This window comes from Vanellus vanellus, assembly GCF_965231255.1.
Source record: "Vanellus vanellus genome assembly, chromosome: 20".
In the NCBI taxonomy this organism is placed as follows: domain Eukaryota; kingdom Metazoa; phylum Chordata; class Aves; order Charadriiformes; family Charadriidae; genus Vanellus; species Vanellus vanellus.
Window position 1 is genome coordinate 5363687 of NC_138925.1, and position 19310 is coordinate 5382996.

Below are 19310 nucleotides of genomic sequence, written 5' to 3' on the forward strand. Positions count from 1 at the left end.
GATATTCAGTCTTGTTGGAGGCTCTCGGAAGATGGTGTTTTCTGTGTTTGCTGAATCCACCTGTACTGAATTTTGCAGTGACTTTAACTTTGTTAGCATAGTGTTGTTGAAAAGCGGTCTTGGAACCTGTTTTAACGCTAATGTCATTTATCTAATCCGGTCCTACCGGAGAAGTTGTGCTCCTTGGCCTCGCCCCGCCCAACCAAGGGAAAGCGTGAGCTCACGGGGACGCTCGGCACCACGTCATTTCAAAGGATGGTTCCTTACGGTGAGCGTGTGACTAATACCAGGCACGGCACCGCTGCCGGTGGGCCGCAGCGCGCCTTTTCGCTCTCCGCTCCCGACCCGCCTCTTCGGCGGGGCTCTTCCCCCCGGGCCGCGCCGGCGGGAGGTGCGCCCGGCCCCGCCCCTTCCGCGCCCCGCCCCTTCCCCGCCGCGCCCCGCCCCTCGGCGGCTCCGCCCCCGCCCCGCCCCTTCCTGCCGGCCGGCGCTCGGGTGGTGCCTGCGGCGCCGCCGCTGCCCTGGGCGCCGGGAGGCGGCGGGTCCCTCCCCCGGAGCCGCCCCGGCACCTCCCTCCTCCCGCCCTGAGTCACGACGGAGGAGGCGGCCGCTCCGCTCCGTTCGGCTCCGATCGACCCGCCCGGCCGCCGCCCGTACCGCAGGACCGCCGGGGCCGCCCCGGCCCCGCACGCAGGTGAGCGCAGCTGCCCTTTGTGCGCGGCGACCGGCCCCGAACAAAGGCGCTTCCCCGGGCCGGGACGCCGCTCCGCCGGCACCGGGGCCTCCGCACACCACCCCCCACCCCCCCCCCCCCCGCCGCCTCCCGCGCCCCTTCCCCGGCCACGGCGCGGGGCCGCCGCCCCCCTACCTCCGCGGGGCCCGGCGGGGGCCGTGCGGCCGTGGGCGCTGGCAGGCCGTGGCCCCCGCCGCACAGGTACGGGAGGTGCCTTTTTAATTCTCTGGCATCATCTCTTACGTCATGTGGCACCCTATTTCACGGCGGCGGTGTCCCACCCCAGCAATGGCCGCGTTTTTGCGGCAGGTGAAGTCATTCCCAGGTAAAGCCGTTGGTAGGGCAGGTGTCGCGACAGCAGGCGATAAAACGCAACGTCTGGACGGTCCGGGCAGCCCCTGTTTGTCTTTCAAAAAGTGTGCGATGCTGCACGGCGGCTGGCCCTCAGCCTCAAGCGCCGGTACCCCGCGTGGGAAGAATGCTTCTCAGCCAGTATTTAATCTCAACCTTGGCTAAAAATTGTGTTTGTAGAGCATCTGAAGCAGCACTCCGTAACTTTCAATTCAGTGTACAGATGGGCAGTATTTGTTGGCACACCATAGTTCTGTATCTCTTGGAAAGGTACGTGAGAGAGGAACAATATAATTTTCCGGACCAGAATACATTAGTACTCCAGAAAGCGGATGAGAGATGATACTAGTTTCTGCTTAACATCCAGATGTGCTTCGTCTGGGTGCATTTGACTTTCAGACTTGCATTTGCCTTCTCCTCAAGAAGAGAATGTTTTGCTCTGTTGTATATCATCTTTTATTTGACTGTTCCTCATCTTGGCACATTGAACAAATTAAGCTTTGATGCTCAGTGAGATGAGAGCAAGACATTCTGCAGATGTGGTGGTTTAAACAGAAAAACCAACCGCCAAAGTCCAAAAAAAACCCCAACCCGACAGATATTGGAGGCAAGTTAGGTACACTTGTTCAGTTTTCTGATCTGAGTTGGCTCTGGCATGTCTATTGAGTATTTTACAAACATATTTTTAAAATGTGTATACAAAATCAATATTTTATATTTATTTTTTGTTGACCACTGAACTTGTAAGCTGTCAACTTGTTTTGCCCTTGGTAATTTTGGTGCTCACGTATGATGTGAAATAGCTTGCTGAAGGAGAAACACATTGTAAATGGTGGAAAGTGAGGCTAAACTGTGTACTTCAGGGGGTTATTTGGACAGTAAGGCTATTCAAGGTGAGGGGTCATACAGAAAACTACATATTAGTAGCTTGTTAAATGCAGACCTATTTTCTTCTCAATCTAAAAGCTACCGTTTGCCTTGACAAACAGATTCGGTTGGAAAATGGTGTCAGGTGTACTTCAGATACATGGGAGTTGCTTCACTTTGACGTTACCTAAAAAAAAATCATCCCTTTTATTGTATCTCTGGCATCTTGGTAGAAATCGGCAGCTTCTTCACTATGACTTAGAATTGTTGGCCAATGGATTTGCATGCTCTCTTAATTGATGTGGTGCCTCATAATAGCGTAAATCCATCAGGAAGCACGTGGGATTGAAGAAATCCAAGAGCAAAAGCTATTGTGAACAAGTTAACTGATAACTGGTTGGCTGAAGTTTTATGGCTTACCCAAAATTGCTGCAAAGCAGTAGCTCTCTTTTAGTTCATTTTAAGCACTGCAACAGAAGTTACAAAAAGTTGTACAGGACATAGAAGTGCTTTCAGGATTCTTTTTGACACCCAAGTGGGAAGATACTGAAATCTTCACCAGGAAAATCATCCCATAGCCTGACAGGAGTCATCATGATAAATACACATCAGATACACCACAGTTGTTGTTTGTTGGCAGTTGTGTGTAGGAGCTCTGTGTGCTGCACAGGCACTGCAAGTGTGGGGGGAGAGGGGGGCAGTTTGCTCCCGATGTCAGTTGAAACATCTCTTGTCTTAAGGAGAACTGGTTAATATTCATACATTTCACTAGATATATAACATAATAATGTATTGGTATTAGGGCTGCATGGAAAGCAAGTTCTGAATCCCAATTTTATGGGAAATCTGTAGTTTACTGATTTCTGCTCTCTTCCATCCTCTGCCACTTCCCTCCTTCCCCCATGCAGGGATTTAGAGTACTGTAACTGTAAGAGGAGAGAGAGGTTTCTAAAACAATTGGGGTTGTTTTCTAAACAAAACCAGAAGTGAACTGAAACAAAACCTAAATTTTGTAATCGCAAATATTGACTGTGACATATACAGTTATTGCTAAAAGTTCAAAATCATCGTGCAGTTGCATACAGGCAAATAAAGTGAACATCTGAATGTGTTTGATGATAGAGTGGAACTCATGTTAAAGGTTGATGCTTTGCCTAGGATACAACTTGTGTGAAACCAATCTATTTTTATTAGTTTAATATGAGTTTTTTCCTCTCCAGAATGTCATCTGTAACCAACATAAACATTTATGATTTTTAGTAAGTATTTAAATTCATAAGTTTGTTGTTGACTACAAAGCATCCCTCCTGAGCATCTGACCTAGTTTTAAGCGTCAAAAATGCACCCAAGTGCTGTGCGTGCAGAGGGGTAGTAATCTTTTGGAGGATGCTGTTGAATATGCTTGGAGAAATTTCCAGTAGAGTTTTTTCCAAAAAAAGGATCTTCAGAAATATTTCTGTACATACAAATGCATCTATACAGATGCAGAACTGTATTTCTTTTTATTGTGAGCTGTCATCAGATTGGATTTCCTGCTGAAATGCAACACGGACAGCAGCAGCTGTTACAGCTGTACCGCACCATTGTGTACATAGTTCAGAAGTGATTGAACCTGATGTTAATGTTTTTAATTGGGAAAAGTTGTAATGCTAATAAATATGCCAAATGTTTCTCTTCTGGGAGTTGGCATGTGTTATAGCTAGAAGGTGGTTATAATTCAATTTTCTTACAGTGAGAGCAAGTTACTTCTTTTGCTATGTTTCTAAAGATGCTTATAGTCATGATGGTAAAGCTGATCGTTCGTGTTCTTTATTTAAACTGTCAGTGTGGTACTTCTGGAATAGTACGGTGGAATATTCAGACAAAAATAAACCTCGATTTGTAGTAAGAAAGATGTCAAAAAATCATAGTGTTTAATAGTTTTATTTGAGTCTTCCTTAAAGAAGCACTTAGTTCTGTATGTTTTTCCCATAGACTAACTGAATTCCGTCATATTTTGTAAGATTCTCTCTGAAAGTATACCACACATAATTCATAGTCATAATGCCTTTAAAAAATTCCTTTTAAAATAACTCTCTTACAGATAGAAAGAGATTATTTTTAGTTCAGTTTGAGAGTTCTGATTTGCTGGAAAAGTAGTAGTATCCATTAATTAAATTCCAGTAAAACTTTGTATACAAGTATGTGAGTAGCCCCAGAATAAGTTTACATTTTGCTACTGGTGTACAACAAAGATGTAAATTATTGGAATGAAAACACTTTGTCACCTACTCCACATGCTAAGAAATGTTGGTAATCTAATGGTCTTAATGGTTGGAAGTCTAATGACGTATGTGGGAGAAATGATACGTAAATAGATTTTAAACATACTAAAAACTTTTTACCAACAAAATTTAATTTAGAAAAAAAAAACCAACACAAAACAAAACACTTGGCTTACTGTTGTTGATGCTGTTGTATCTCTGAGAATGGATGAGACTTACAGTTCTTCTTCCCTTTAAAGAGCCGTGGCCTGTCCATGAACTTCGGTTGGCATAAGAAAGCAGATAGACCAGAATGAGCAAAACTACGGAATGTTAATAGGTGAGAAGAGAGATCAGAAAAATAACTGAAAAAACTTTAGTTGGTAATTGAATAAGGAGATCAAACTTCTGATTCTGGGATTTATTTTCAGTCTCAGTGGCGGGAAAGCATTATGTAACAAATGCTCAAAAAAATGAGAAAAGTTAATTTCTTGTTTCTGCTCACTACTGGTGATTTGACAGAATGTTACAGTGCTTATGTATGGTTTAAATGTCATTTTGAATTTAGGAACTTCTTGCTTTTCAATAAGTATTTTCAAGGTTTTACAGAATATCAAATCTGCCAAGCCTATTTTTCTTTTTTTAAAAAATAATATATATAAAAAATAATTACTACTGCTATTTTAAAAACAAACAAGCCAACCCCACACCCTAAAAATCTCATTTGGAGATAAAATGCCATGATAAAAAACCCTAAAAATTTCAACTTTTGCATTATTACAATTCCTGCGACTGACTAAATTAGCTACCAATGGGGGAACAGAAACGGAGCCAGTAGATCTGTACAACTGTTGCACTTGCCTCAGCATGTTCTGCTTTACTTCCATGAATATGTAGACCAAGAAATTATTTCATTTTTCAGAAAGTCCATTTTCTCTATGTTATGAGGGTAACTAACAAATATGGAAGCAACTTAAGTAATCAACTCTGTTTATGACCAAGCTCTTGAAACTTTCTGACTCAGTTTATCCTTCTATAAAATTAGTTGACTGCTTCACAAGAATGTTAAGATCTTTAATTAAAGTGTAATTGTTTTGCCTCTGAACTCATCCAGGTCCTGATTCAGTGCCCATTGAAGTCGGTGAGGAGCTTTTAATTAATTTCATTGAGCTTTAAATAAGTATACATGTATGCACACCCATGTACACTTAAAGGAAACGTGACCTGAATTTTTGCAGCAGAGTTTCTGTAGAGCAGCAGCATAAATACTGAAAGACTTTCAAGTAAACTACTGGTGGAAGGCTTTTTGTCGAAACGAGAAGGGGATGGTGCAGCTGCGGTGATCTGTGGTGTCTGTTGCCACGCTAATGTAATTTTATTAGCATTTCCTAACTTTGAGCGTGCTGGATCTGATATGAAATACTGCAGATTTCACTGTGTCCTGGCAGCTTGCTCAGTTGGTCCGGGGAGGCAATATCAGACTTCAAGATAAACACAGTAACTGAATGTTTATGCAAAAATGATCAGCAGTAACACACTTAAAATATAATTAACTTTAGGAGTTGGTGCCAAATTGAGAAAAATGGGAGCATTCACATCTGCTTAGCTGCTTTTTTCCAGGAATGTCTGTAGATGCCAAATAATACTCATTGGTTTATGTGGAATTCGTGAAAGATTTTGCTTGACTTCAGAGGTCAGTAACATCAGGTTTTTTAAACACAACATTTATCACTGGATATTTGATGAGCAGCTACGGGGGAGTTGGTAAAATAAACCTTTCGCAATTCACATTAAACTGTTTGCAACGGTTTTCTTCACTGTCGTGATTCTTAGTTCACTAGCTCTTACAAAATATGTTTTAAACCTTGAATAAAATTCTGTATGTCTAATAGCATGTGTGAGGAAATACAGTTTTGGCACCTTGTTTTTAATATACCCATTTCATTGTTCTTTCCTTGGCAGCTGCAATTTTTGACATAACTGCTATAAGCTCCTTCCTTTTGTTGAGAAACTAAATATAATAAAGATGTACTGTAATTGTACTAACAGTTTGGGAAGTGCAGAAATCTGTCTGCAACTTTAGCAATTCCCTTTCCCCATTCTGCCTTAAATTGGTGGTTGTTGCCTACAGTCCTGCTCCTGGAAACTTTTTGAAGTCGTCTGGAACGTTACAGTAGTTTTAACTTGTCTCAAGCATTGTTGTTAACGGTCTCTGGGCTAACACCTTTTGTTATTATTGGTATGTATTGGAGTTTGATTAATCAAAATACATATTGTTGCAATGGGAGCAGATGCTCCCAGTCTTAGGGGAGTGATTGCCATTTATCCTGTAAATGCACCAAATTTTAGGTGTGTAGGAGATCTTGAAGCAGCCAGTGTTAAGTATTCCGCTTCATTAGCGTTGATCTCTGCATAAATCAAACTTACCACACAATACCACATACAGTTTTCCGTGCAGCTCAGCTTGGTCGCCTTTAACATACACACTTCTCAGTTTTGCCTGTGATTCTTCCAGTTTTCTTTGTATTCTGAAATTAATCAGATCCAGCACCGATGGGGACTTGATATAACCCTTAAAAACCCTGTAGTCAGTGGTTTATTTCTCTCCAGCCCATGTGTGTGTGTCTGTACAGTAGTGCTAAAGGGAGATTTCTGCTGTCAAACTAATGACCTCACACAGGTTTATTTCACGGTTCAGGGCTAACGTAATTAAGGTAACATTCAAAATTGTGGCTAGGGAGGAAGGAAATTGCATCCCTTTTCCTGAGAGATAGGAAGTCTCTTGAAGGAAAGATTTCCTTCCTTGTACTCCCACTTTACCAAAAACTGTAGTAAACTGTGGTAAAATCGGTGTGTAATTAGGCATTTGTTTTAAACTTGTGACCGTTAAAAGTCCTTTCCTAAAATTGATAAGGATTTTTTCCGTCCTCCTCTCTCCATCAGATATCTTTGCAGCATGGTCTTGTTTGGTGACCTAAAGAAAGTAACAAAAATCCTTTTCTTGTGCTTTTCGTTTTTAATAAGCCCTTCAGAGAAGAGAGGAACTGCTGTACTTTTGCACATATGATTAGAACAGCTATTCAGACCAGTTTATGAAACACTACCAAGGAAAGTTCTCGAGGAGTATTATTTTATGCAGATCCTAGGAGCAGGGATTTCTTGCCCATATTATCCAACAATATTAATGATGCTAACAGATCACTCAGGACACTTTGCTTTTTTGGTTATGCAGAGCATCCAGGGGGAAGGCAGCACAGAAGACACTCCTCTCCCCACCCCACCCCACCCCCAAGAGGCAAGATTAGTAGGTGTTATAAGGGGTATATTTGTCACTATTTTACAGCAAATTTTATTGATGTATGAGGCCAGAATGATATTTCATGTTGTTGTCCAATGGTTGGGCAATTTTGGTAGTCAAGAACTATTAATCTGAGTCTCTGGTCCTAACACTGTACTTTGATAGAATATTGCAGAGTATTAAAATGCTAAGTAGTCACCAACCCACCAACCTAATAACAGCTCATGTTTTAATTGTTTTAAAAAAAAAAAAATCTAGTTAGCCATAGTCTCTCGGCTGTAAAAGATCTGTAGGCATTTTCAGTGTAAAATGTCTATGATCCGTCATTAATGGTGTTCAGAGGTCAGTATAAATTACAGGGCAGCATAGGTCACATTTCAAATTGAAAGCTATCTCGAATATGCCGGGCATCTGGAGAAAGATACTATGTCAATGAGTACCCAAGAAACGCCTGCAAATATGATGGTGCTCCAGTGCGTGGAACGGCGGAGAGAAGTCCTTTCAGTAGGCATTACTCACGGTGTCTGCTGTTTCTGGTTAAATAGAATGATGTGATGTGCTTAAGCTGCTGAGAAGTTGGTCACTAGACCACAGGCAGTTCAACTCCAAATATGGTACTTCTGGTTTTTGGGGCCTTTTACTGCCTGCTTGTAAATTGAAATTAAATGTTATTTTAACTGCTTACAGATACTTACTGGAATTTGGCCTATTCTGATTTTGGACTAATAGTGTAACTGGTCTTCTTGGTAAAGTTGACTGAAACATCAAACTTTTGTACTGGACCTATTTTAATTTCAAAGCAGTTTACTTTCAAAAATCTGAATACAAATGCAGTATTAATAAAACGATTTTGTTGGAAACATACCAAATACTGAAGTGCTTCGCCATTAGCACTGCTGGTAATCCTGAATGTGTGCTCATTCATGCACATTTCTGTTTCCTGTTCCATTTCAAACCACTTGAGAATTACTGAAGAAGGCAGAAAAAACCTCCTCCGCTTTGGGCATATACACGTATTTGTATCAATTTTGACATTGTACTCTGTTGTTGAGGCATGGTAGGCTTATTTTAGGTTCATTATGAAAACTGAACCAATTTCTTGCTTCTACAGTCAACTAATTCTTTATCAGTGTTCATGCTTCATGAGTGTAGGGTGTTTATGTCCCATGTATTAAGTTATTTTTTAGCCTGTTGAGTTTAGTTTCTGTGATATAAAAGGCAGTCTTTGGTAAAATCCAGTTTTAATCTATAAGTCTTTGGAGGACTGTGAGTCCAGTGTTAGCACTTCTTACAGAACATCTCTGAAAATGTGACTCGGGTCATAAAGCTGATTGACATGACAAGAAAACGAAGTGACCACAATTAATGGTCTGGCTCTTCCTTGTGCATGTTTGTGTATTGGCCTTGGTTCAGTTTGTGCAACGATCCTAGAATAGACGTGCTGCTCTGTCATTGGTGTCAATAATTAATAGTCCAAAATATCATAGTTCATAGGTGGAGGTGTTATATGGGTACATATTTGTACAGTGTGTGTAGCATGCCTACCGTATAAATGGGATAGGTATATTGAAAATAATTTGTTGATTCTTGTAGGCTGTTGATAAAACTTTTGTCTATTGTTGGTGCTCCATTTTTTCACTAGTTTATGATCCAAGTTAAAATCAATCTATGAAAATAAAGCTGATTTCTTAAGAACAAGGAAAAGCATCTCAAGTGTGTTACACCGATGTGCTGGAAACTTCATTTTCTGTTTCTGAAAAGATAGAATGTCAATGAAGAGATCAATAGAAAGCATTGCCATACAATTTTGTTTTGATGAGGGACGCGTAACACTGTTTTACAGCAGTAATTCTGGTGTGGGATACCTGGTAGTTAACATCATTGTCTATCTGTCATTAGTGCCCAATTTCCAGTCATGAAGATCTGTGGCTCTGTCATAAATAGGGGAAGAGGTGCCTGAGCCTCTGAGCGATGCTGATGGTCAGAACAAGAGCAGCACTCGTCGGTCCAGCTGTTGGAGACCATCTTGAGTAAAGTATTGTAATGTTCTTGTAGAATTGTTTCTTTGGGTGGGATAGAATTTGTGTATAAGCTGCTGTAGCTAAGTTTTGTTATTTTTTAAAGAATTTTTGACAATTCATCTTTGAAGTGCAAACGCCTTTGTGAAATGAAAGTCTTTTTTTTTTCAGGTTTTATTGCTGTTACTACATTAAATTTCAGAGGCTTCAAGTTGACTGACATGAACTACCTAAAAACCTGTGCTTTTAACTGTATGAGACAGGATAGATGTCTTCTCTTTAAGAGATTGCTGCTAAAAAGTATAATCTGGTTCGTGTGTGCCTGAAGGTCAGGAGGCAAGCATTAATTTAATAAAAATGGTGATTATAATGGTAGGATTATTATTTTTTTTTTTTTACAGTTAGCTTGAGCATTGATGCAATAATTGTTTTAGTATATTGGGAAGCATTTTTGAATCTACTTCATTACTACTTTTGAAGCCCTTTTTGAAACTCTGAAAGGTGATCCAGCACTGGGTGGGAGGGGGGGAACCACCTGCTTTTGTTTTCTAGGTTTTTCATGTCTAAATGGCAGTGTTTGAGGCTGGTTCCTGTCCCTCTTCAAGAGGGAGGACTGTACTGTTTTGTTAAAAATTTAAATCTAACATTGAAGAGATGCGAACCTACCACTGGAGTTCCAGCTGTAAATTGACCAAAATCTGACACTGGGGTTCAGATTCTAAAGTCAGCTAAAAGATAATACTGAACATAGAAATGAAGACAAACCACTTATTAAATATTTCAACTCTTACTGTTCACCTGTAAATAGGTAGCTGTTACGAATTGTTCATTGTCGTATCCCTCTGGAGATGGGAATTAATCCAGTCTCCAGCTGCCTGTGGGTGAAGGTCATGAGTCAGACTGAATTAGAGGAAAATTTGTAGCAGAACTTTGCAGACTCTGGTTCCTGACTTCAGGTTTCAGGCTCCAGCTCGGAAGGTTTTTAGGGCTCTCACTGTTCTCTGTAAAATGTCATCTGAAAATTAACAAGGCTGAAAGGTGCAGCATCTCCTTGCACTTACAAGCTTCCCAGTGTGACCGTGTTTTAACCACTGAAGTACTCAATAGTGTAACTGTGGAGGCTAATAGCTTAACCTTGGATAATGATGTCGTGGCGTTAAAGGGACCTCTTCATGCTGGCTGTTAACTCAATTTGTGTAGTGCAAAGGAAACCTGCAGCGGTTGGTTTTATTCACCGTAACTCCTTATCTGAGCTTTTATAATCCTGTCCCATTAATTGAGGTTTTTAGCTGAACAGAACCAGCCAGATTCAAGGAAAAAAAATAATGTAGCTGAACTGACTGCTGTTGGATTTGTTTTGCCTATAACTGCAGATGATACAAGATATTAAAGAGGTAGTCAGCTGTGACTTACATTTTAAAGAGCTTGCCAGATGGCTGCTCTAAGTACCCTAAATTATTAAGACTGAATATGTAAAATATTGCTCACATTTACTCAGTTTACTGCCTTTTTTTTTTTTCTTAATTTAGGCTGTGCAAATTCCTCTGTTTCACTTAGTTTTTTCCCGTACCAGTAAAATGTGGATGTTAAGGATTGCAGCATTACAGAGGACTAGAGTGTTGGGGGAAATATGTAATTTGAAGGAACAAAAGCTCATGTTGCTTTCTCATTGCATTAAATAAGCATGTCTTTAACATTAAATGGGATGCTTAAGTAGTTTGCCTTATGCAAAATTTACAAACGTACCATTTTTAGTGGGATTTTTTTTTCTGTTGGGTTGTGGAAATTGTTTTGGTTAATTTTTTTTTAAAAAAGGGATGATGGAAAGGGAATCAGAGTAATTAGTAGTTCTTTATTATGAACCCATCTGTGGCATTGTCCAGCAGAGAAGCCCTTCCACATTTTGAATTTGTAAGAGTATAGGTGGTAGTGAGGGAAATATAATTACAAATCTGTAATTTTCACTGGCTGTATGTTGGAATTCTCCTTCTGAAAGCTTTCAGTCTAAACAGTTCTTGCTGGTGAGCTTGATTTTCCTTAGGAGCTGTTTCCATCTGTTCATAAAACAGACTAGTTAAACTGAGTTTAAGTACAGATTTCTGCTGTCTACTTTTTTTTTTTTTTTAAAGTGAAAACACAGTAGCTGATGTTCTAAATCTAATTAAGAAGAAAAAGGGGGGCTTACTGCAAAGGCAGTACTGCTTCATTATGTACTGTACTGTTGTGTCCGGGGTCAGTAATTGAAGAGAAAGTCAGTACAGTCTTTTAATTTGTTTTTGGGAAGGATTATATTGTATTTTCATTATAAGCTGTTCAGGACAAGTAACAATGTGGAGAGGTAGGGAAACATCTCTTAATGCTCATGGAAAAGTTAAAAATAGTTAATTCCCTTCTACTTGGATAACATACTTGTAAAGTAGCCCAGCTGTTTTTCCAGTGTAGACATACCTACATCTTCTGGTGCCAAACCCATCTCTGGTTTACTCTCATCTCTGCCCTAACTGCCGTGCTAGAAAGCATAACTTCAACCTGTCGTGTTTTGCATGAAGATGATATTTATGAAGGCGATTATTCTACAGGATTGCACACACTCTTTCGCCAGCCAAAGAGGTCGGTTTGGTGGGTGGACGGACAGGGATCAGAACGGGGATGTCTGGCGTGCCTGGCTCTGCCTAGTCCAGGCGTTGGGAAGCAGGCGGCATTCCTGTGGTCCTCACCCAGCCCTTCTGCAGGCAGCACGGGGCATGATGTGCCGTAGAACAGGACAGCTTTTCCGTTCCTCTACTGACCAACCTCGTCTACTGCTTGGGAAAGGAGGGAATGGTTTTTAAACTCAAATTTGTTGCTTTGGCAAAGCTAGGCTGGCAGGTTTGGCTGTAATATATAGATCTTTCTCATTTATTATTCTGTCTTGTGAATCATATTAAAAATAAATGAGAACTAAATTTCACTCCCGATGCCTGCCAAACAAGGGAAAATTAGGTGACCCAATTATGTCCATTTGCAGTGTGTTGGATGCAGCAGGACAGGCTTGTAGGATTTAGTCTTTTAACACAGTTTAGTGAAGAATGTAATCATTTTAGACTAAAACTACAGCTTTTGAAATGCACAAGTTAGTCTTTTTCGTGAGAAAGGAATTGAATAAATGGCATTGGGGGGCAGAACCGTGCTTAGCTGCGAAGTAGATAAGGCATTGGCAGCCCGAGCTTCCCTGTTGGCTTTGCACGTCTGCCTCACCCATACCTGGAGAGACCAGTTCCAGACTTGATAGAGCAGTGTGTTCTGTATGGCTTCATCAGCCTTTGGCATCTTCTCCTTTAGTGCTAGTGATTTGGGATATGATTACCAGAAATTCAGCGGAGATCCCAGTATTTCCTCGCTTAGGGCAGTTAAGTATCGGTTAGCGTGCAACTGGGCTTCTGAATAGCTTTGGCTGTTCATTCTTTTGAATGAAGAGCTTTCCACTTGAATTCTGTGAACGCTGTGGGGATTCCTTCAGTCCAGTACATGGTGGTTCTTGTTTTTCTATCTCCCTGTCTGGCTTTTTGAGCTGAAAATACACATTGAAATGTTATCTTTCAGGGATGTTTCTCGTATGCAATATAATGCATCTGTCAAGAACAGGTAAATAAATGAATTCTACATTTTAACTGTAAACACTAGGATTCATTAGTGCTGTTGATAAAAGTTTGCTTATGATGTACGGCATGTGCAAAATTTGCTTTTATCTTTGCTGATCAGCTGACATGCAACTGGCAGCATCCTGCATTTGGCATCCTGATGCTGGTTCAGTTTCCTCATGCTGTTGTAATTCAGTGACACATACTTTAAAAACATGTTTATTTTCAATTAGAGTGCCTTACATTTTAGCTTAAAAATTAATTTAACCTAGCACTGTTTGGGGAAGCAGTGTGATCCCTTAAGTGACAGAACCTAAAACTAAGACTTTGACATTTTCCCATCTCCCATATCGATATCTCTGAAGTTGTAAACTTTACTGCTTTTAAGTTTTTCTGTATGTTAAAAAATACTCTTTGTAGCAACCTGTGTCCCAGGTGTAAACAACTGTAAGGAATTAGAAGGATGGGTTGAAACTGGAGTCTTTGTGCTTAGAATAGTTTCCATTTCATTTCCATGGTAAAGGACCTTGCAGGGTTTTATCTGTTCTTAAATCCTGGCTGGGAATGTAAGCTCATTTTGATTGTAAGTTTGAGAAATGGTTTTATGTTCTTGTATTCTCGTGACACCTAAGTTGGAAAGTGCCTGGTTATTCTTTTTCTCATGTCAGGCTTTGAAAGAACCTCGTGACCAGGAGAAAATCTGAATCTTGCCTTCCGTGGTAGAAGTGCTGGTTGGTGTGAGGAGCCCGAGCAGCTCGTGGTATTACCTGCATAATCGTAGAGGCTTGTGTGAGGGTCAAGTGATGCAGACCCACCTGAGTCCTGCAGCATTATGGACCATCACCGCTTGGCAAGACAGAGGGACAAAAAATTGGAACCAGGCATAGGCAAAATAAACAATGTTCTGACCTCGCAGGGCTAGAAGGTGGGTGTAGGCGAGCAAAGAAACAGAATTCAGCGCTGGTAATTGCAACTGCAGCAAAGAATCACCTGGCCTGAAAAATGCTTCAGGGACGGATCATTGTGTGGCACAGGGGTCTGCTGGGGCTCTTAAGATCATGAGCAGAACTTGTGCTGGCAGTGATTCAGCTGTTCCTCAGCTGTCCTGCTAAACTCTTTCTCATATTTTGCACTTCTTCCCTCCCAACCCCAAAATACACAGTTGGAAAATATTTTTAGATCTTATTTCTTAGGGTTCGTTAGAGATGAATGTGGAAACATTCATGTGTAGTTGAAAGTGGAAGTGTGAGCTGCCATTTAGAATAGATGGGAACAAGTTCGTAGGACAACCTTTGGACGGATCACCAGGCCTTTTAGTCTTTCTTTGTTCTCATACTTTTAAGAAAAAGTAATGGAACCTGACTTTTTTTTTTTTTTTTTTTTAAATTATTTACTCCAGTCGTCTTTGGAGCCTTTAGCAATAAACGTGCTTGTTACTTAGAAGATATGCCCTGTGGTTTAGCAGAGAAGTTCTCAGGTTCTGGTGTGCAAGCTGGATGTTCCATCAGACTAGTGTTTGAAAGGGAAACTGTCACCGATAGCAGCCTTCCGGCTGGTCACAGAAATGGGCTGTCTGTGGAGGCTGTTTCGGCTCTCAGCTGAATGCCCCTCAATTTACAGGGTTAGGAAAACATGTGATCTTTCTGTTTTCATTTGTATTTGGTGTTAAATATAAAAAATGCATAGATTACTATTATTTGCAATTTGGAGTGCGTGTGGGGAATTCTCGTGGTCACCATGAATATGCTGTTGCTGTCAGTAGGACAGAAGCATGTCTCGGAAGCGGTTACCTGCCATGCTCTGACCCTTTTCTTTAGGAAGGAGTTCGCGCAGTTGTGTGGTGCGTATTTGTACAGGGGGGTGGGGGGTGTCTTTGAAGTCCACAGAAATGAGAACAGCAATTAGTTACCGCAAATGGTCCTGTTGTCAGTGCTGTAGATAATCTATGTTGGGACTGCATTGCATATTTAGAGGGCAAGAACAGTGGGAACTAATTAGCGAGGTAGGGCTTAAGTAATCCTTTAAGAGCAGGCAATTTCTCTCCTCTGGAGAGGTGAAATGATTCTTTTAAGCCATTGATAAAGCTCAGCTGCTTCTGACTCTTGTTAGTAAGAGGCACTGTAGAGAACCTATGGGTGAAGCTAGCAGGTATTTTTGGATTCAGCATTTCTCTGATGAACCTGGTGTACAGAACAGTTGTGTAGCTCTAGCTGCTCCTGTCTTGTTTCCCTGCTGGTAACAACGTCTGCACGCAGTGGTGAACAGCCATGAATGGAATTGACTTGGTCTCAATCTGCCTTCGCTTGTTGACCACAAAAAGAGAGAGTACGTTTGGTAAATTTAGGCCGGACTTTAATAACAAGTGTGCAGGTATGCATATCTTCCCTAATCAGAAACTCTTAATTAAGTACAGCAACTTATGCTATTAATTACATGATTCTAGCTGTGATGCTGTCCGGGGTAGCAGGGCACTTGCTATTTCATTGCACATTGCAGAGGACTTGAACTGTCACTTCATTTGTCAGATTGAGCTGCATGTCTTGGAGGCTAATGGAATGGGTTGGAAGAGTTATAAATTCTTACCATGCTCTGATACCCAGTGTCAGTTGTAAAATATGTTCAGAAATATGTCACGAGTCTACAAAAAAAAAGTCTGTAACTGTTAGCTGTTGGTGACTAAACAGTGAGGTTGGTCTGAAAAATTCTGCGCAAAGGGTTTTCCAGCTCAGCTTTCAAGTGCCAGTTTTCGCAATTGCTATATTCAGATAACATATGCATGGTTGAAAACAATAATTTTGGTCAAAATCAGCATGCTTTACATTTCTGTAGTTTTCCTCAAATCTTTGGTAAGCTAAGTCTATTTTTTTTTTTTTTTTTAACTAGAAGAAATTACATGTCATGACTTCTATTGGTTTTTCCAGGGAGTTGGGTTTTATGCTGAAAGCTTCTTAAAGAATGCAAAGCCTGAATGCATTCCATTCTCAAACGATTGGGAATGTCATTGGTATGGTCAGGGTGTAAATCTTGCAGATGAAGAATGGCTTGACCTTTAAAAAACTTATTCTTTAAAAATAAGAAGGGCCTACAAACTCCAGATAAGCCTACACTTTTAGGAATTTTGGCTAGACTGTGTTCTAAAGCAGACTGTGATTCAAAGTATATTCAACAAAGGGTTTTCAGCTTTATATAGTTCTGTAATGCTTTGCTCATTTGTTTTCACAGGGCAGTTTCCTCGTACATTTTTTCCAGCTACAATCATTAATCGGGACTGAACACGTGGGTTATCTGTCCTTCTGTGGTTTTTAGAAGCAGGTACGTTGGCAGGGAAATACCTGGTGTTTTATTGGTGGGGACAGGGGGATGACGGCCACTTCATCTACATGCCAGAAAGAATTGTAGGGTTAGGGAAAATCTGCTTAAGTAACATTTCGTATATTAATGTAGCTTTCTTGAGAAAGCAAAGTTGATAAGTACTTTGACAAGATTTTAATGAAATAAAGATGGGTTGTGCTGTCTTTTGGGCCTAGACTAGCTCTGTAAGTGGTTTTGAAAATTTACTGACGTAATACATGCTGGGTAGTATTGTCATCCTAAACCATGTCTTATAAAAGCTTTATGTAACAGGAAGAGTGATATGTTAAAATTTTTCATGCCAGGGTCTCAGGACTGTCTTCAGACTTTTGTCTTTCTACTTTGATGTCATCACGTAGGAAAAGCCGTGGTGGCTGAGGCTATCACCCAGAATAATTGTGCAGTGTAGCAAAGCACTGTTGCTCTGTAATCTTAAATTAACATCTTTATACATATATGCTGGTAGCTTTTGAGCCACATTGAGTGCTTCTCCCCTCCCCGGTATTGCCTACTAACTTTGTGAAGCACTCGCTGAACGGCCAGGCTTTAATATTTTTATCCTTCCTGTTAAATAATGTTTCAGGATAAATCCATCTTGGCTGAAGTTTACTTTAGAAGAACCAGGTTTAGACAGGAATTTCCATCACCCCTTTTTAAAGTTTGAGAAATTAATAAAAAACTGGAAGACTATTATAATGGGAAACAATGAATAATGACATGCTCTTGTCATATCTGATGCGTAAAGGAATGCTGAAATGTGGTCTCCCTGGCTGGCATGGGGCAGCCATAGCATTGTCTTGGTGTTTGTGTATGGTGCCACCTATTGATAGATATTGCATATCATTTGTTCCATTTTTAAATGATAGGTGTGTTACTACATTTCAGGTTGTTGCTTTTTCTTTTCTGAATTGATATCTTTGGCTACTGGTACAGCACCTTCCCTCTTCAAGTAACAATATTAAAAAGAAAAAAAAAAGAAAAAAGTGTGTATTAGTATAATATTAAGAACCAGTCACAACTTTTCAGACTTACTTAGTATCTTGATAAATGTTTATTGTTTTATCAGTCTCTGGATATGCATAACTTAATGTCTCTTGCTCACTGTCTTATTTTGTTTATTGCCTTACTATTGCATTGGGACATGGTTTAGTGGTGGGTTTTGGCAGTGTTAGGTTGATGGTTGGACTTGATGATCTTGAATGGTCCCTTCCAACCTAGGCACTTGTGTAATTCTATTGACATCACTTGTTAGCACTCAATAAATTGCACTGTGGAGTATGTGCTTAGTAACATAATCCAATTTACTTATTTGAGTTGACACTACACAAAAACATGGGATTGTTTTATTCCCCCTTCAGAAAGCAGTTTGCTGATTATAGCCGAAAAATACAATCACCTTGCACACTTACAGGCTGCAGGTTTCCAAGCAGAACCATCTCTAGCAAATCAGCATAATGCAACTCTTCCCACTGGAAACTTATGCAAGTAGGACCGGTGATGGAGCTTTCTCCACTTTCTGCTACTGTCATCGTGCGAAGCAATGTGGGCGGTAAAGCCTATCCCAGCAGCTGCTACTGAAGTTTGCATTGCTTCTGACTCACTCAGGAGGGACGATGTGTAATTTTAAACTGTTTCCACACCCAGATTACTTTCCCTTAAAAGTAATAATGAAAATAAAGAGAGGGGAGAGTTTGGTAATGACTACAGGAAAACATTGCATGGAAAACTGTGTGTTTGAACAGTCTTCATGAAGCATGTTCCACGTGTAGTGCTCCCCTTGGTTACTACGGTTCAGGAAAGCAGATTTATAGCTTAGTGTAGGACCAGACCCAGTTCTGTGAATTAAAACTAACTGGAGAACTATTCTGGAGCTACTTCTCCGAGCTGTGCGTGGTGAAAGCGTGGCTGGCTTATACCTCCATCCGCAGAGTCCTTAGCAGCAGGGGTTACATTTCTCCAATACACAGTACGTCTAAGAGGTTAGATTAATTCGTTACGCTGCTGTACTAGTGTATTATTTGAAGCACCATTATTTTCTAAATTTGAAGTTAAGGTTTTTACTATTGTTGACGTAATAAACGTGCTCCGAGATAATTTTTAATTGCAGCTGAAGAGTGTGCTTGAGCACTTGTTTTTTGTGTCTTCATAAACACTCTATTATGGAACTTAAATAATTACCAGATACTCAGACAACAAAGTATAGTCATGCTCTCCACTAGAGAATTTAGATAGCAGAGTCTGTTTATTCCATAAAGTAACTATTTTTTTATTAAAATATAAAAGCAAAACTTCAGCTTTTAAATGATACGAGAAAGGATAATAAACTCTACTCCTTCACTGCTCCTCTGAGCTCCTCTTTCTCTCCAGAACGATTTTATAAACTTTATTAACTTTTACAAAAGCCAGTGACCTTTTTTATATGATATAAAAAGGAAAAAAGAGAGAGGAGAAGGACTTACGAATTGAGATTTCATCCAGCTCTTGTTTAGCCATTGCAGGCCTGATGGCTGTGCGTTCTGCATCTGGCCTTCATAGCGGTTGTGCTTATTTATGGGAAAAACCAAAACCACAGACTCTTCTGTCAGCATGATTCTTTCATCTAGTTGTCAGAATTCTCTTTTTCTACTCATGCAGTAGTGTAACAACAGGTAATGAGCTAGTAGGGATGTGAATATCGGCCTCTTCGAGTGAGTTGCATATGTAAGGCCCAATTTAGCTGTTGAAATTTTTAAGGATTTCTCTGATGAAGCGTGCGATTCCTGACTCTCCCAGGCTATTAAGTGGTTTGCCCACAGGTGAAAAATAGGTAGTTTGGAAGCTAAACTTTAC

At 40.4% G+C, this 19310-nt stretch overlaps 1 protein-coding gene across 1 annotated transcript in view; it reads left to right on the forward strand.

Moving 5' to 3' along the window:
• The first annotated feature begins 590 nt into the window (after positions 1-590).
• Positions 591-19310, forward strand: part of CTNNBIP1 (catenin beta interacting protein 1) — a 33727-nt gene continuing 15007 nt past the window's right edge. Inside the window, exon 1 of the mRNA XM_082493549.1 lies at positions 591-694. The gene's annotated coding sequence lies outside the window, so the exon portion shown is untranslated. The remainder of the gene's footprint in view (positions 695-19310) is intronic.